The sequence below is a fragment of the Dama dama genome, chromosome 15 (assembly GCF_033118175.1).
Source record: "Dama dama isolate Ldn47 chromosome 15, ASM3311817v1, whole genome shotgun sequence".
NCBI classification, from domain to species: domain Eukaryota; kingdom Metazoa; phylum Chordata; class Mammalia; order Artiodactyla; family Cervidae; genus Dama; species Dama dama.
This window is the reverse complement of record NC_083695.1, coordinates 58,703,797-58,720,952: the sequence shown is the minus strand read 5'-3', so window position 1 is coordinate 58,720,952 and position 17,156 is coordinate 58,703,797. Positions and strand designations below refer to the sequence as shown.

General features: G+C 38.6%; 1 non-coding gene across 1 annotated transcript; it reads right to left on the bottom strand.

Moving 5' to 3' along the window:
* Positions 1-1,411: 1,411 nt before the first annotated feature.
* Positions 1,412-1,472, bottom strand: LOC133070887 (U7 small nuclear RNA). The gene has a single exon (XR_009696283.1). It is a non-coding gene; the product is annotated as a U7 small nuclear RNA (small nuclear RNA).
* Positions 1,473-17,156: the final 15,684 nt, after the last annotated feature.

Below are 17,156 nucleotides of genomic sequence, written 5' to 3'. Positions count from 1 at the left end.
TGAAATTAAGACACTTGCTCCTTGGCAGAAAAGTTATGACCAACCCAGACAGCATATTAAAAAGCAGAGACATAACTTTGCCAACAAAGGTCCATCTAGTCAAAGCTATGGTTTTTCCAGTAGTCATGTATGGATGTGAGAGCTGGACTACAAAAAAGGCTGAGTGCCAAATAATTGATGCTTTTGAACTCTGGTGTTGGAGAAGACTCTTGAGAGTCCCTTGGACTGCAAGGAGATCCAACCAGTCCATCCTAAAGGAGATCAGTCCTGGGTGTTCATTGGAAGTACTGATGTTGAAGCTGAAACTCCAATACTTTGGCCACCTGATGCTAGAGCTGACTCATTTGAAAAGACCCTGATGCTGGGAAAGATTGAGGGCAGGAGAAGAAGGGGACGACAGAGGTTGAGATGGTTGGATGGCATCACCGACTCAATGGAGATGAGTTTGAGTAGACTCCAGGAGTTGGTGATGGACAGGGAGGCCTGTAGTGCTGTTGTCCTTGGGGTCATGAAGAGTCGGACACGACTGAGCGACTGAATTGAACTTAACTGTACTGAATTTATTATCCACATGTTTTTAATTGCTTTTAGTTTTTACCTAGATGCCTGTTTAATCAACTACATGACTTTATCCATTATCTAGCTCACAACCAATCATCATGTAAGACTTGTGGGTATAGTCAGTGTGCTGCCACTTTGAAAACTAAAAGGTCAACTCTAGTGGGTAAGATGCTGGAAATATCTGGATTTTAAGCAACATCAGCCAGCCATTTTGACTACCATGTCAATTGATTCAGACTGACTGAGAAGCAATTTTATGAACTCTGTGGGAAGTATGTGTTGCTATAACTGAAAACCTCAGCTCCCAAGTGGCTTACTGGGGTCATTCAACTTTAATGAGAAAGCATAGGAATCATTGCGTTCACATTGTTACCATGGTGACCAATTCTGCTAAATAGAAATCCTGGAAAATGCCCATCATAAGGTTGTATGTTGTTTAAAAAGCATGATTAGTAAAACATATGTTTATATCATAGATTTGGTCTCACTGGGGATTGAGTTATGTTCCTCATGGTGGCCAGATGTTTTGTATCACTCTCCTCTTTTCAAAAAGTAAAAAGTTTGCTATACAGGCATTCTTGTTTATGAATATATGTTTCCACAGATTGTTTTGAGCAGAGGTAGTTTCTGGTGGGTCTTCCTAGGTGGCTCAGTGGTAAAGAATCCACCTGCTAATCCAGGAGACCAGAAGACAATGGTTTGATCCCTGGGTCAGGTAGATCCCCTAGAGGAGGAAATGGCAACCCATTCCAGTATTCTTCCCTCGAAATATCCCATGGACAGAAGAGCCTGGTGGGCTACAGTCCATGGAGGTACAAAGAGTCAGACCCAATGAGCACGCATGCTAACTAATGGTTTCTGGTGAGTCCCAGAAAACCTGCTAGACAAATTCTAAAAGAGCTATAACACTTCCCCAGAGTATTTTAAATTAGTTTCATGTTGTATTTTGTGTTGAGGGTAAAAAAAAAAATCTCTGAAACATACCAACCAAATCTTTGAAAAATGATTACATATATAAAATCTATCATCTTAAAACATTTATTTTTATTGAGACATAATTGACATATAAAATTGTGTGAATTTAAGGTGTACGACATGTTGATTTGATACCTTTAAATACTGCTATATGAATGCCACCATAGCATTAACTAATATCTTTCTCATGTTGCATAGTTATTTGTTTTTTGTTAAGAGACCATTTAAGATCTAGTCTCTTAAAACCATTGAGGTGTATAATACAATATTGTTAACTATAATCACTAGATTAGAGAGAGCTCCAGAACTTACTCATCCCCTAACTGGAAGTTTGTACCTTTTAATGAACATCTCCCCAAACTGAGTAATCCACAACCACTGATAACCACTATTCTACTCTCTGCTTCTAGAAGTTTGGCACTTTTAGGTTACACGTATATATGCTATCATAGAGTATTTATTGTTCTCTCTGATTTATCTCACTTAGCATAATGCTTTCAAAATCTCTGTTATCAGAAATAGAATTTCTTTCTCGTGGCTGAATAATATTTCATTTTATAGGAAAATAGATACAGAAGCTATACATAGGTGTATACATAGATATATCTTCTTTGTTCATCCATTAATGGAGATTTAGGTTGTTTCCACATCTTGGTTATTGTGAATAATGCTGCTGTGAGACTGCAGATATATTTTCAATATCCCGATTTCATTTCCTTTGGATATATACTCATAAGTGGGATTGCCAGTCAACTGGCATTAATAGTTCCATTTTAAGTATTTTAAGGAACTTTCATTCTTTTCTCCATAGTGGCTGAACCAATTTATATTTATGTATATAGTGCACAATTCTCCACATCCTCACTTGTTAAATCTTGTCTTCTTGATTATAGTCAATCTAATGGGTATTAGGTGATATCTTATTGATTTGCATTTATCTGATGATTAGTGATACTGAGAATCTTATCTATGTACCTGTTGTCCACTTGTATGTATTCTTTAGAAAAATTTCTATTCATTCTTCTATCCATTTTAATTGATTATTATTACTAAATTGTATGAGTTCTTTATATATTTTGGATATTAATCCTTTATCCAGTATATGGTTTATGGATATTTTCTTCCATCCAAAGGTTACCTTTTCATTGGTTGGTTGGTTGTGTTGCTGTGCAGAAGATTTATAATTTGTTTATTTTTTATTTTATTACTGTGCTTTGGGCATCATATCCAAAAAAAATCAGTGCCAACAGCAACATGAAGGTTTTTCCCTATGCTTTCTTCTAGGGTTTTTACAATTTCAGATATTTTGTTGAAGTCTCTAATCAATTTTGAACTAATTTTTGTGACTAATGTAATATAGGAGTCCAATTTCACTTTTCTGCATGTCACTATCCAGTTTTTTTAATACCACTTATTGAAGAGACTATTCTTCCCCCATTGAGTATTCTTGGCTCTGTTGTTAACTATTAGTTGATCATATACATAGGCAATTTTTTAATCTCTATTTTGTTCCATTTTTTACAGTTCTGTTTTTATGCCAAGTTAGTACTGTTTTAATTGCTATAGCTTTTTACTATAGTTTGAAATCAGAACGTTTAATGCTTCCAGCTTTGTTCTTCTTTCTCAAGATTGCTTTGGCTGTTTGGGATCTTCTCTTCAGCTCAGTTCAGTCCAATCGCTCAGTCATGTCTGACTCTTTGAGACCCCATGGACTGCAGCATGCCAGGCCTCCCTGTCCATCACCAACTCCCAGAGTTCACCCAAACTCATGTCCATTGAGTTGGTGATGACATCTAAACCTCTCATCCTCTGTCATCCCCTTCTCTTGCCTTCAATCTTTCCCAGCCTCAGGGACTTTTCAAAGGAGACAGCTCTTCGCATCAGGTGGCCAAAGTATTGGAGTTTCAGCTTCAACATCAGTCCTTCTAGTGAACCCTTCCAGTGAACGCTCAGGACTGATCTCCTTTAGGATGGACTGGTTGTATCTCCTTGCAGTCCAAGGGACTCTCAAGAGTCTTCTCCAACACTACAGTTCAAAAGCATCAATTCTTCAGTTCTCAGCTTTCTTTATAGTCCAACTCTCATATCCATACCTGACTACTGGAAAAACCATAGCCTTGACTAGATGGACCTTTGTTGGCAAAGTAATGTCTCTGCTTTTTAATATGCTGTCTAGGTTGGTCATAGCTTTTCTGCCAAGGAGCAAACATCTTTTAATTTCCTGGCTGCAGTCACCATCTGCAGTGATTTTGGAGCCCCACAAAATAAAAGTCAGCCCCTGTTTTTACTGTTTCCCCATCTATTTGGCATGAAGTGATGGGACCAGCGGCCATGATCTTAGTTTTCTGAATGTTGAGCTTTGAGCCAACGTTTTTACCCTTGTCCTTTACTTTCATCAAGAGACTCTTAGGTTCTTCTTCATTTTCTGCCATAAGGATGGTGTCATCTGCATATCTAAGGTTATTTATATTTCTCCTGGCAGTCTTGATTCCAGCTTGTGTTCATCCAGTCCAGTGTTTTTCATGATGTACTCTGCATATAAGTTAAACAAGCAGGGTGATAATATACAAAGGGATCTTTTGTGATTCTATTCAAATTAAAAAATTTTTTTTCTATTTCTATAAAAATGTCACTGGAATGCTGAAAGAGATTGCATTGAAACTATGGATGGCTTTGAGTAAAATACTCTTTAGTAACACTAATTCTTCCTATCCATATACAAGAGCTATTTTTCAATTTGTTTATATCTTCTTTAATTTCTTTCATCAAAGTCTTGTAGTTTTCATTATATAGGTCTTCTACTTCTTTTTTTTTATTAAATTCAAATTTTTTTTCATTTATTTTTATTAGTTGGAGGCTAATTACTTCACAACATTGCAGTGGGTTTTGTCATACATTGACATGAATCAGCCATGGAGTTACATGTATTCCCCATCCCGATCCCCCCTCCCACCTCCCTCTCCACCCGATTCTACTTCTTTGGTTAAATTTATTTATGAGTCTTTTATTGGTTTTGATGCTACTATGAATGGCATTGTTTTTCATTTCTTTTTAAGATATTTGATTATTAGCATATAGAAATGCAACTGATTTCTGTATATTGATTTATATTCTGCAACTATACTGAACTTGTTAATTAGTTTGAACAGTTTTTTGTTTGAGTCTTTAGTCTTTTGTATATATAAGGTTGTATTATCTGTAAAAAATCATAATCTTACTTTTTACTTGACAATTTGGATGCCTTTTATTTATTTATCTGTGCTTGGTTGCTCTGATGGGAACTTCCTGAACTATGTTGAATAAGAGTGCTGAGAGTGGGCATCTGTGTCTTGTTCCCAATTTTGAGTAAAAATTTCAGCCTTTCACAGTTCAGTATGATGTTAGCTGTGGCCTTTGTTATACATGGGCTTCCCTGAGAGCTCAGCTGGTAAAGAATGCAGCTGCAGTGCAGGAGACCCTGGTTTAATTTTCCTGGGTTGGGAGGATTCACTGGAGAAAGGATAGGTTAGTCACTCCAGTATTCTTGGGCTTCCCTGGTGGCTCAGCCAGTAAAGACTCCACCCACTATGTGGGAGACCTGGGTTCAATCCCTGGATTGGGAAGATCCCCTGGAGAAAGGAAAGACTACCCACTTCAGTATTCTGGTCTGGAGAATTCCATGGACTGTAAAGTCCATGGGGTCACAAACAGTTGGACACAACTGAGTGACTTTCACTTTTGTTATATATGGTCTTTTTGGGGGGTAGATTGCATATCTCCACTTTACTTAATTGTTCTTCTGGAATTTTATCTTGTTCCTTTATTTGGGACATATTCCTCCTGCATCTCATTTTGTCTAACTTTCTGTGATTATGATTTCCATTCTGCAGGCTGCAAGGTTGTAGTTCTTCTTGCTTCTGCTGTCTGCCACCTGGTGGATGAGGCTAAGAAGCTTGTGCAGGCTTCTTGGTTGGAGGAACTGGTTCCTGCCCACTGGTGGGTAGAGCTGGGTTTTGTCCTTCTAGGAGGCAGGGCCATATCAAGGGGCATGTCTAGAGGGCTGTGGGCTCAGTAAGACTTTAAGCAGCCTGTCTGCTTATGGTTGGGGCTGTGTTTCAGTCCTGTTGATTGGCCTGAGGCATCCCAGCACTGGAGACTACAGGCTGTTGAGTGGTGCCAAGTGTTGGTAAGAAAATGGCAGCCTTCAAGAGGCCAACGAGGACTCCCCAGAACTGTTGCCACCAGTGTCTTTGTCCCTGCAGTGAGCCACAGCCATCCCGTGCACCTGTAAGAGACCCTCCTTTACTACCAGGCTGTCTGGCCCAGTCTCTTTTAGGTCACTGCTTTTTTCCCTGAGTCCTGGTGTGTGAAACCTTGTGTGTGCCATCCAAGAGTAGAGTTTGTTTTCCCCAGCTCTGCGGAATTACTGTGGTCAAACCCCACTTGTCCTTAAAGCCTTATTCTCTGAGGGCTCCTTCTCCTGTCACCAGACCTCCAGGCTGGGGAGCCTGATATGGGGCTCAGAACTTTCCCTCCTGTGGGAGATCCTCTGTGGTATCATTATTTTCCAGTTTGTAGGTCACCCACCTGGCATGTATGAGATTTGATTTTATGGTGGTTGTGCCCCCTCCTAGTGTATCACTGTGGCTTCTTTTTGTCTTTGGATGTAGGGTATCTCAGGTTGATGGAGGCTTCACTCTCTGGAGTATGGCAGGGTTCAGGGAAGGACAACTCATATAATTTGAAGTCAAATGCCAACATTTTATCAGTCAAAGGAAATCATAGGTTATGTGCAGTTTCAAGTAAGCTGGGAAATACAATCTTACTCTATGATCAGAAGGAGTAAAATCTGAAGTACTACATGGACAATACTAGCAGTTGGAGAGATATCAAGACTCAAGCCAGGATTCCTACTACTATACTTACCATTGTGCCTGATGGTTTAAGTCAAAATGCCAGAGACAAGGAAGGATATTTGGATATCTAATAAGAAAAAAACAGTGAATTCATAGGATATAGCAATCACAAATATTCTTGCATCTAACAATACAGCTTCAAAATATAGGAAGCAAAAATTGACAGAATTAAAAAGAGAAATAGATAAACCCATTATCATAGTTGGAGGATTTAATAGTCCTCTCTCAGAAATTGACAGATTAACTAGGCAGAAAGAGAGTGAAAACACAGATCTGGAAAATACTGTCAATTAGCATCATCTAACTGATATTTACAGTACAATACACACAGCAAATGCAAAATAGACACATTCTTTTAAAGTGCACATGGAATTTCAACAAGATGTATCATTTGGGGAACATAAAAGAACTCAATAAAGTTTTTAATGAAATTTTTCACATTTATCTTCTTATCATAATAGAACTAAATTAGATGCCAATAATAATAAGTTATCCAAAAACTTCAGTCTTTTTCCTGACTTTTTCTTTTCTGCTAATTAAAACCTGTGATGAGTATATTAGCTATTTATTGCTGTATGACAAATTACTCAAATTTAGCACCTTAAAAGAAGAAGAAACTGTTTTCTTACCATTTTTGAGGGGCTGGAAGCCATTTAACTGGGTGATTCTGGCTCACGGTCTCTCATGAGGTTTCAGTCAAGATGTGGACGATTATAGTCATTGATAGTCTTGATTGTGTTGTGCTTAATCTCTCAGTCGTGTCTGACTCTTTGCAACCCATGGACTGTAGCCCACCGGGTTGCTCTTTCCATGGGAAATTCTCCAGGCAAGAATACTGGAATAGGTTGCCATGCCCTCCTCCAGGGGATCGTTCCAACTCAGAGATCGAACCCAGGTCTCCTACATTGCAGGTGGGTTCTTTACCATCTGAGCCACCAGGGAAAGACTTGACAGGGCTGGAGAATCAGTTTGCAAACTCACTCACATGGCTAGTGGCAAGAGGCCTCAGTTCCTTGCCACATAGGCTTCTCCATGGCGCTGCTTATGGAATGGTGATTGGCTTCCCCAGAGCAAAAATCTGAGAGAGCGATAAAACAACTAAGATGGAAACTGCAGCGTCTTTTATAACCTAATTATATCAAAAGGTAGCTCAGATGGTAAAGCTTCCGCCAACAATCGGGAGACACAGGTTCAATCCCTGGTTCAGGAAGAGCCCCTGGAGAAGGAAATGGCAACCCACTCCAGTATTCTTGCCTGGAGAATCCCGTGGATGGAGGAGCCTGGTAGGCTACAGTTCATGGGGTCACAAAGAGTCGGACACCACTGAATGACTTTACTTTCACTTTCACGCACTATTTTATTGGTCATGTAGAACAGCCCTTGGCACAATGTAGGAATGCTTTATAAAGATGCAAGTACTGATAGGTGACATTCATTGGCCACAGCCCAGAAGGCTGGCTACTACAGGAAGCTTTTAAAAAGTATTTAAGCCCTGGTTCAACTTCAGATCTATTAACTCAGTCTTTGGGGATTGGGCACTTGTTTTATTTTTTCTCTTAAGCTCCCAAAATGCTTCTCAATGTATAGTGTTGAGGAATATTACATAGTAGAGGAAATCCATTCAATATCATCAAGTAATATCTGTGCATCAAGATCTAGTTAAACTTAATGGAACTCCAATCCTAAAAGGCAGAAAAGGAGTCATAAAAGGGACGTAGGTTTTTACAAATCAATTAATCAAACAGAAATTCAATCTGTAGATCAAGATTTGTGAAACATATTAATGTAAATTTCCATAACACCACTGAATATTTGCAAACTTTGCAAGCAGCTATACCTTTAAAGTTCTCTGGATTATTTCAATGAGCAACCAAGTTTGGGAACCAAATCTTTACATGATACTCACCACTGGAGCTTACTTTATTTCTACATAGTTTGTTGTTAGGCTTTCCAGATGGTGCTAGTGGTAAAGAACCTGCCTGCCAATGCAGGAGACATAAGAGACATGAGTTGAATCCCTGGGTCAGAAAGATCTCCTGGAGGAGGGCATGGCAACCCACTGCAGTATTCTTGCCTGGACAATCCCATGGACAGTGGAGCCTGGTGGGCTACAGTCCATGGGGTTGCAAAGAGTCAGACATGACTGAAGTGACTTAGCACGCATGAGGTTTGTGGTTGGGGAGGCTCTTGGGCTCACTCAGACTTTATGAAAGGATGGTTTCATTTAACTGGCCATCCGGAGAAATACTAAAGCTGGGGGTGGAAGAAGCCAGCTTCAGCTCTGGGAGGAAGAGACGGTATTCCATGTTCCAGGGAAGTTTTTCAAAGTTGCACACAGGTTTTCATGACTTTAAAGCCCCAGGTAGATAAGAGGAGGTTTGCAATGCCTTTCAGTTTCATGTTCATCTTTGAAAATATTCCCTTAGATCCAGACCACAGAAGCACTAGGCTGATGGAAGTCATTTGGTTGAAAAGTATTCTCAGTTGCAAGATCTTTATGTTTGAAATTTCCCCATCTTAGTTATCTCTGTATTTAGAATCTACATAGAATGTGAACATCATTTTCAAGAATGAATTCACAGTTTTATGAATAGGAAAAATCCTTTAAAAATATCCTTCTGTTTTATTTCAGATGAACCCAGAAAACACACTCAAAGGGAAAAATATGAGCTAGTATTTGACTCTGTCATCTTTTTCTGATCATATTTGTTACTTACAAATTTGGCTTAGAAATGGATATCATTTACAGGGATTCAAGTACTGCAGAAGTGGCAGCATTTTATATTAGGAAGAGCATGTATTTTAGTATCAGAAGACCTAGATTTGGTCATGGCTCTTTTGATAACTCCCAGTATAAAAATGGACACTATCTTCATCTCCCTGGACCTCAGTTTCTAATTTTAAACAGCCAGAATTTAAACTTCCGCATTTTAAGAGTTATCTTTCATCTCTGTTATTTAAAGTTTGTGATTTGAATCTGCTGTTCTTAAAGGATTGTGGGTAACTTGACAGGGTGAGATTCAGCTTAAAGAGAGAAACCTTCACAAATGAAAAAAAAAAAAAAGCCTTGGAGCAGTAGGAAGCACTTTTCTGGATATAGCTTGTGATCCCCATGTTTTTCCCTAATGACTCATTTAACAAAGAGTTCACCTGCAATGTGGGAAATCTGGATTTGATCCCTGGGTTGGGAAGATCCCCTGGAGGAGGGCATGGTAACTTACTCCAGTGTTCTTGCCTAGAGAATCCCCATGGGCAGAGAGCCTGGTGGCCCACAGTCAGTGAGGTCAGAAAGAGTCAGACACGACTGAGCAACTAAGCACATGAGCACACACACACCGTGTTCTTACAACTAGCCTTTCTGGAGTACACATGGTGATGGGGACTGTCTGCATGTCGAAAAGCAAATGTTTTTGGTAACATTTACTGGAATATAACTGGCTCCTAAGAGCTGGCTAAAATATGACTGATAAGAAAGTCAAGTGTCCTCTAAACAAACCCTGAATATAAACATTTGAATTTATTTTTAAAGGATAAGTGAAACTAATGAGAGTGATTATTTGTATTACAAAAGCATTTGTTGTTGTTGTGAAATAATTCTTTTTAGGAATGCTGATAACACTAAGAAGTGATTTACCTTTTACAAGCTTCATATATGATTTTGTATAGTTTCCAAATTATGATTAAATTTTAAGAGCATATCTATTATGAGAAATGAGGTATGCCTATATCTCTAAGGCGTTTATGAGCCCAGCTGTGGATTTGTAGCTTTCCTTTGGGCATAGAGTTTCAAGAAAGCTAAACATAACACCTATATAAGGGTCTTCCAAGTCAGAAGACTTAATCAGTCCTAGAGGATTTGCTGACTATCCAAAGAAAATTTCAATTCCAGTGCTGCAGTTCAGATACATCAGTAACCTGATATGCTGGAATTCACAAAGATTAACATCTGGATTCTTCAAATTGAGATGTTAGAGATCAGCTATTGAATGAAGAAATGGGGGTCCCAGGCTATTTGGTGTAGATTTCTACCATTTTAGAGTAGACTTATAATAGTAAAAGGTGTTATTTTTCTGGCTCATGAATTAGAAATAAATGGTTTAGTGGAATGCCGGAATCAATTCGATATATCCAGAGATTGTATGTTACAGCATACATCCCCACTTTCACTTCTTCCTTCAACAATGGAGGATGCTGTTTTCCTAAGCTATTTTGCTATTTTGTAATTTGCTCCCTAAGCCCTGACTTAGTGTGGGCTATAGATGAGTGATGTGGGATTTAAGGTGACAAGAGATAATAGACCTTCACTTCTCTAAAATAAAGACCCTGTACAAGGCTGTGGGGAAAACTGTCACTTTTTTTTAGAAGATGAGGTGGACCAAAAGAAAAAATGTTTCAGATTTCCTTATGCTGAACCTCAAAATGATGATGTTTCCCCTAAATGCTAGTTTTTTTTGTTTTTTTTTTTTACTTTTTTAAAATTGAAGTATAATTGCTTTACAATGTTGTATTAGGCTTTCCTCATAGCTCAGTCAGTAAAGAATCTGCCTGCAATGCAGGAGACCTGGGTTCGATTCCTGGGTTGGAAAGATCCCCTGGAGAAGGAAATGGCAATCCACTCTACTATTCTTGCTTGGAGAATCCCATGGACAGAGGAGCCAGGCAGGCTACAGTCTATGGGGTCGCAAGAGTCGGACACAACTGAGCGACTAAGCACGTTAGTTTCTACAGTACAGCAAAGTGAATCAGCTATATGTATATATATATCCCTTCCCGCTTGAACCTCCTCCCACACCCCTTGATCTCACCCCCAGGTCATCACAGAGTGCTGAGCAGAGCTCCCTGTGCTATATAGTAGCTTTCCACTAGCCGCCTATTTTATACATGGCAGGGTATATATGTCAATCCTGCTCTCACAATTCATCTCATCCTCCCCGTTCCCCTCCGCTCCGTGATGTTTTTTTTTTTTTAAATTATACACATTTCTCTCCTTTTGCATAAAAACACAATTTAATCTTTTCTTGATACCTCCAAGATATCAATACACATGAAGGTGACTTTTCTGTGCAGTGATCAGCTTCTTTCTCCCACTTTCCCTTTCTTTTAATCCTTCAATATCATGCTGATATTTATTCTTCTTTCAATTTGTCCATCTTTGTTTTCTCAATTATTATTATTATTGTTATTTTGCAGTTTTCTCTTTTTAATATGATAGTAAAAAAAAAAAAAGCCAACTCAGGAAGCACAGTTTGTAGGGGAAAGATGATCAACTGAACTTCAACAACAACAACAAAACCTCTTTATATGTTTATATCTGGAAGGAAATATATCTTAATGTAGTAGGAGTTTTCTCTGGATTGCTAGAGTGATTTAAATTTTATTTTCATCTTCTAAGTAATTTTCCCAAGTTTCTGCAATGACCATGTACTTACTTTATAATTTAAAAAATTATTGATGTCATGTTCAGTATGCTTTATTGATTTTGAATCTAAGTTCTGTCAGTACAAGGTAGATGCCATCTTGGTTAAATTACCACTAAATGAACACCTCTCTGAGCAGCAGTTTATTTATTGTAGAATACCTCTCCCATAGAACTGGGAGAATTAAATAAACTAAGTTGAGTGCCTAGCACACAGAATGATTAAAAAAATATAAGTCCATTTTCAAGAATTTTGTGGGCATTGAGGGAAAAAGATTTAAGGAACCAAATTACCTAGATGGAAACTAGAGACTTGGTGAAAATGACAATTATTTTAGCACTCAGAGTCAATTTCTGCCAAAGTGTGCATTTCATACTGTTTCCAGAAAACTTGATTTATGAATAAGTGGGTGTAACATACCCCACTGAGTTGTCATATTTTAGAGTTGGGGACTTCAGAAACCACTGAGCCTAATACTTTTACAGTTGAAAATATTAAAAGGAAGTTTTATCTAAGTCTTATAGTATAATATTAATAGCTTCATCTGCAAAACACTCTCCAAGAGTGGATATTCATATAGTTTTTGGCAATCTACTTGGAATTAGTTGTTATCATCTTAACAGTATTTTTTCTGAGCCCCTGGGCCTCAGGGTAGTGACTGGAATAGAGAAGAGACAGGGAGAGAAAAACCAGAAGAGAGGAAAAAAGTGCTTGAGAAAGGATATGCTAAGGCATCAACCCTTAACAGTGAGTCCAGAGTGATAACATTTATCTTTAGCTAAAAATATACTTGGAGAAGGAAAAACTATTCCCTGCAATTTTATAAACTGCATAACTAAGCAAAACAGATATTTCCTCACTGACATGCTGGGATTTCCATATTTCAGAAGAATTTGCATGCCATCTATCGTGTCAGAGATGAATGAACTCAGGAGAACTGTCTGTTTCACATTTGGAAAAGGAGTGGGGCTATAAGAGAAGTCAGTGTTTAGCAGGAGAGTCCCTTGGACTGCAAGGAGATCAAACCAGTCAATCCTAAAGGAAATCAACTCTGAATATTCATTGGAAGGATTGATGCTGAAGCTGAAGCTCAATACCTTGGCCACCTGATGCAAAGAGCTGACTCATTGGAAAACACCCTGATGCTAGGAAACATTGAAGGCAAAAGGAAAAGAGGGTGGCAGAGGATGAGATGGTTGGATAGTATCACTGACTCAATGGACATGAATTTGCACAAACTCCAGGAGATAGTGAAGGACAAGAATTCTTGGTGTGCTGCAGTTCATGGGGTCACAAGGAGTCAGAGACGACTTAATGATTGAACAGTTTGCTGATGCTAAAGGCAGAGAGAAGTGTGATATTTAGAAGAATTTCTATGTGATCTTCTGTTCTTCAACACAAAAATCCCTCTTGTTCTTAAATTGAGTAATAAAACTCATAGAAATATTTGTATTTGTTAGACTAATATCAAACGTTTCCCCGCTTGGCTAACTAGTCTCATAAATAGGCTAATTTGGGGGAGGGGCAATGAGTGAGTTCCTTTTCAGTTTATGAAAAATGTGTTAATTACTCCTTGGACGAGGCTTTGAACTCTTGGAAAGCAGTTCTCCCTTTGATGGAACTGTTTCTGTCTGTTGCTCTTATCTGAAAGCAGCCACCTGGTTTCAGGTCAGAGGAGGGGAAAGAGTTTAATTAAGTTTCCCTAATACTGATTTGATTTCAAAAGCCTCAAAAAGTACAAACACAGTATTTGTGCCTATGATCTACCTCCGAGATCACCCTCCCTTCCATATGCTTTTTGCTAACTTTACATGTTTGGATTTCAGCTGAACATGTTTCTCCACCTAAAACTGTCTTATAACAGGTAGGCAAAGGCTATGAATAAAGGTATCATTCCACAAGCCTTGACACAAGACGCTCACTGTGCACTGGTAAACCTGTGTAGAGAAATAGTAACATGAAAGTAGTCAGTGAATTTAAAGTCAAAAGTTCATAAAGTTAATGGTTAGAACATTCATTTGGACATTTACTTATGCTTTCATTTAATATTTAAGAATCTACTACAGTCAAGCATCATACTAATAATTACTGATAAAAGGTCAAGACACATTTGATCCTTGCCTTCCAGAGATTATTATCAAAACACAAAGAATATTAGAGAGCATTCTTATTTTAGCCTGGAGTCCCGGGGTAGTATTGGCTATTCTCTCATAGTTGTATGTCCTCAGATTGGTCATTTTGTCTCTCTGTGCCACAGTTTCCACACCTGTAAACCAAGGGGACTGGGTGTGACCTGTAACAGACTTACTCAAAGTATGGTTCAGTGTCCAAGTGCAGACAATTCAATTTTGGTCCTGACAAGTTCAAATGCCCAAAGAATGGGCATTTAAAAACATTCAGTACAATTTGACAGAGTAACTCTATGTATCTAAACTCTCATAAATACTGGAGGTGTGAACTGAAGTCTTTGTTTTGTTATTTCAGTTTTTTACTAATTCACTTTTGCAAAAGTATCGGTTCATGATAAATTTGTAAATACATCTATAAATAAAAACTGGTTCCATCATCACAAATAAGTGGTTATAAGAGAATATTTTTTATTAAAGAGTTCCATGGCCAAGACTACTAGAGAGTTTAAATTTATTTAGTGTATTAAAGGCTCTGAGAGATGAACAGAAGACAAACCTATAGACCTTAGCATTTCCTGGACATACTGTGTCATGGAACTTTTTCTTTCCCCGAGACATTTATCAGCACTGACCCCCCATGCATGACCCCTTCATCCTTCTCAGGCTCCGATTCTGCTCATAGGGTCACCCTCTTCATCACTGGCATCCTTCTATGGGTCACTGAGTCCCCGCAATAGACCAACAGAAACCTCATTAATGGTTTCAGGAAGAGATGAGACGTAAGGGAGGATTCATAGGAAAAGATACTTTGTTGGTAGAGATTTTCTATTAGAGTAACTTCCTTTCCTCCACAGACAATGATCAGTGTTTTCTCTGACTGTAAATGTCTACATAAGGGATGCCAATATATTTTTTCCTTGTTGAATATCTGCTTCATTAGTCACTGTGTGTTATTTCTAATTCTCACCACACTCTGTGAAAGTAATAGTATTATACTTGTTATATACATAAGGAAAAACACTCAGAGTTTAATAATTTTCTAAAAGTTGGCAAACAGAAGTACAGAATTTGAATCCAAGTCTGCCAGGCTCTTTTTGCCTTGCCATGCCATGCCATCTCTATACCTCACATCGTCTAACACCTGAGTTGTCGTTGTTTCCTGGTCAGGAAGCTCTTTCAGAATCGAATAAAACTTTTCAGAAACACACTATAACACTCCTACCTCAAAAAGCACAGGGCCCAGAATTAGGGTTTTAACTTTGAATATTTGGTGAGCTATAACCTAAGAGACTACCTATAAACATACCTTAGAACGATACAGGCAAAGAACTAAGTCCATGCAATGATGTACAAACATAGCTTATTCCTAAAGTAAGGAAAAGAACATTTTCCATGATATTTCCTTGCAGCCTTTTCTCACAGTTGTTTCTCAGAGATAATGAAAAATCTATTCACATCTTGTCCTTTTTTTTTTTTAAGTGGAAACTGATCTGATATCTTTATTCCAGTTTATATAGTTCCTACAGTTACTAGATACTAAAAGATGGCTTTTTTTTTTTTCCAGTGGGTTTTGTCATATATTGACATGAATCAGCAATAGATTTACACGTATTCCCCATCCCGATCCCCCCTCCAACCTCCCTCTCCACCCGATTCCTCTGGGTCTTCCCAGTACACCAGGCCCGAGCACTTGTCTCATGCATCCCACCTGGGCTGGAGACCTGTTTCACCATGGATAATATACATTTAAAAAGAAAGCCCATTGATCTATATTTCTGTCTTTGTGCCAGTACCATACTGTCTTGATGACTGTGGCTTCACGGACCTATGGACACCTTATCTTTGACAAAGGAGGCAAGGATATACAATGGAAAAAAGACAACCTCTTTAACAAGTGGTGCTGGGAAAGCTGGTCAACCACTTGTAAAAGAATGAAACTAGAACACTTTCTAACACCATACACAAAAATAAACTCAAAATGGATTAAAGATCTAAATGTAAGACCAGAAACTATAAAACTCCTAGAGGAGAACATAGGCAAAACACTCTCCGACATAATTCACAGCAAGATCCTCTATGACCCACCTCCCAGAATACTGGAAATAAAAGCAAAACTAAACAAATGGGACCTAATGAAACTTAAAAGCTTTTGCACTACAAAGGAAACTATAAGTAAGGTGAAAAGACAGCCCTCAGATTGGGAGAAAATAATAGCAAATGAAGAAACAGACAAAGGATTAATCTCAAAAATATACAAGCAACTCCTGCAGCTCAATTCCAGAAAAATAAATGACCCAATCAAAAAATGGGCCAAAGAACTAAACAGACATTTCTCCAAAGAAGACATACAGATGGCTAACAAACACATGAAAAGATGCTCAACATCACTCATTATTAGAGAAATGCAAATCAAAACCACAATGAGGTACCATTACACGCCAGTCAGGATGGCTGCTATCCAAAAGTCTACAAGCAATAAATGCTGGAGAGGGTGTGGAGAAAAGGGAACCCTCTTACACTGTTGGTGGGAATGCAAACTAGTACAGCCGCTATGGAAAACAGTGTGGAGATTTCTTGAAAAACTGGAAATAGAACTGCCATATGACCCAGCAATCCCACTTCTGGGCATACACACTGAGGAAACCAGATCTGAAAGAGACACGTGCACCCCAATGTTCATCGCAGCACTGTTTATAATAGCCAGGACATGGAAGCAACCTAGATGCCCATCAGCAGAGGAATGGATAAGGAAGCTGTGGTACATATACACCATGGAATATTACTCAGCTGTTAAAAAGAATTCATTTGAACCAGTCCTAATGAGATGGATGAAACTGGAGCCCCTTATACAGAGTGAAGTAAGCCAGAAAGATAAAGAACATTACAGCATACTAACACATATATATGGAATTTAGAAAGATGGTAACGATAACCCCATATGCAAAACAGAAAAAGAGGCACAGAAATACAGAACAGACTTTTGAACTCTGTGGGAGAATGTGAGGGTGGAATATTTCAAAAGAACAGCATGTATACTATCTGTGGTGAAACAGATCACCAGCCCAGGTGGGATGCATGAGACAAGTGCTCGGACCTGGTGCACTGGGAAGACCCAGAGGAATTGGGTGGAGAGGGAGGTGGGAGGGGGGATCGGGATGGGGAATACGTGTAAATCTATG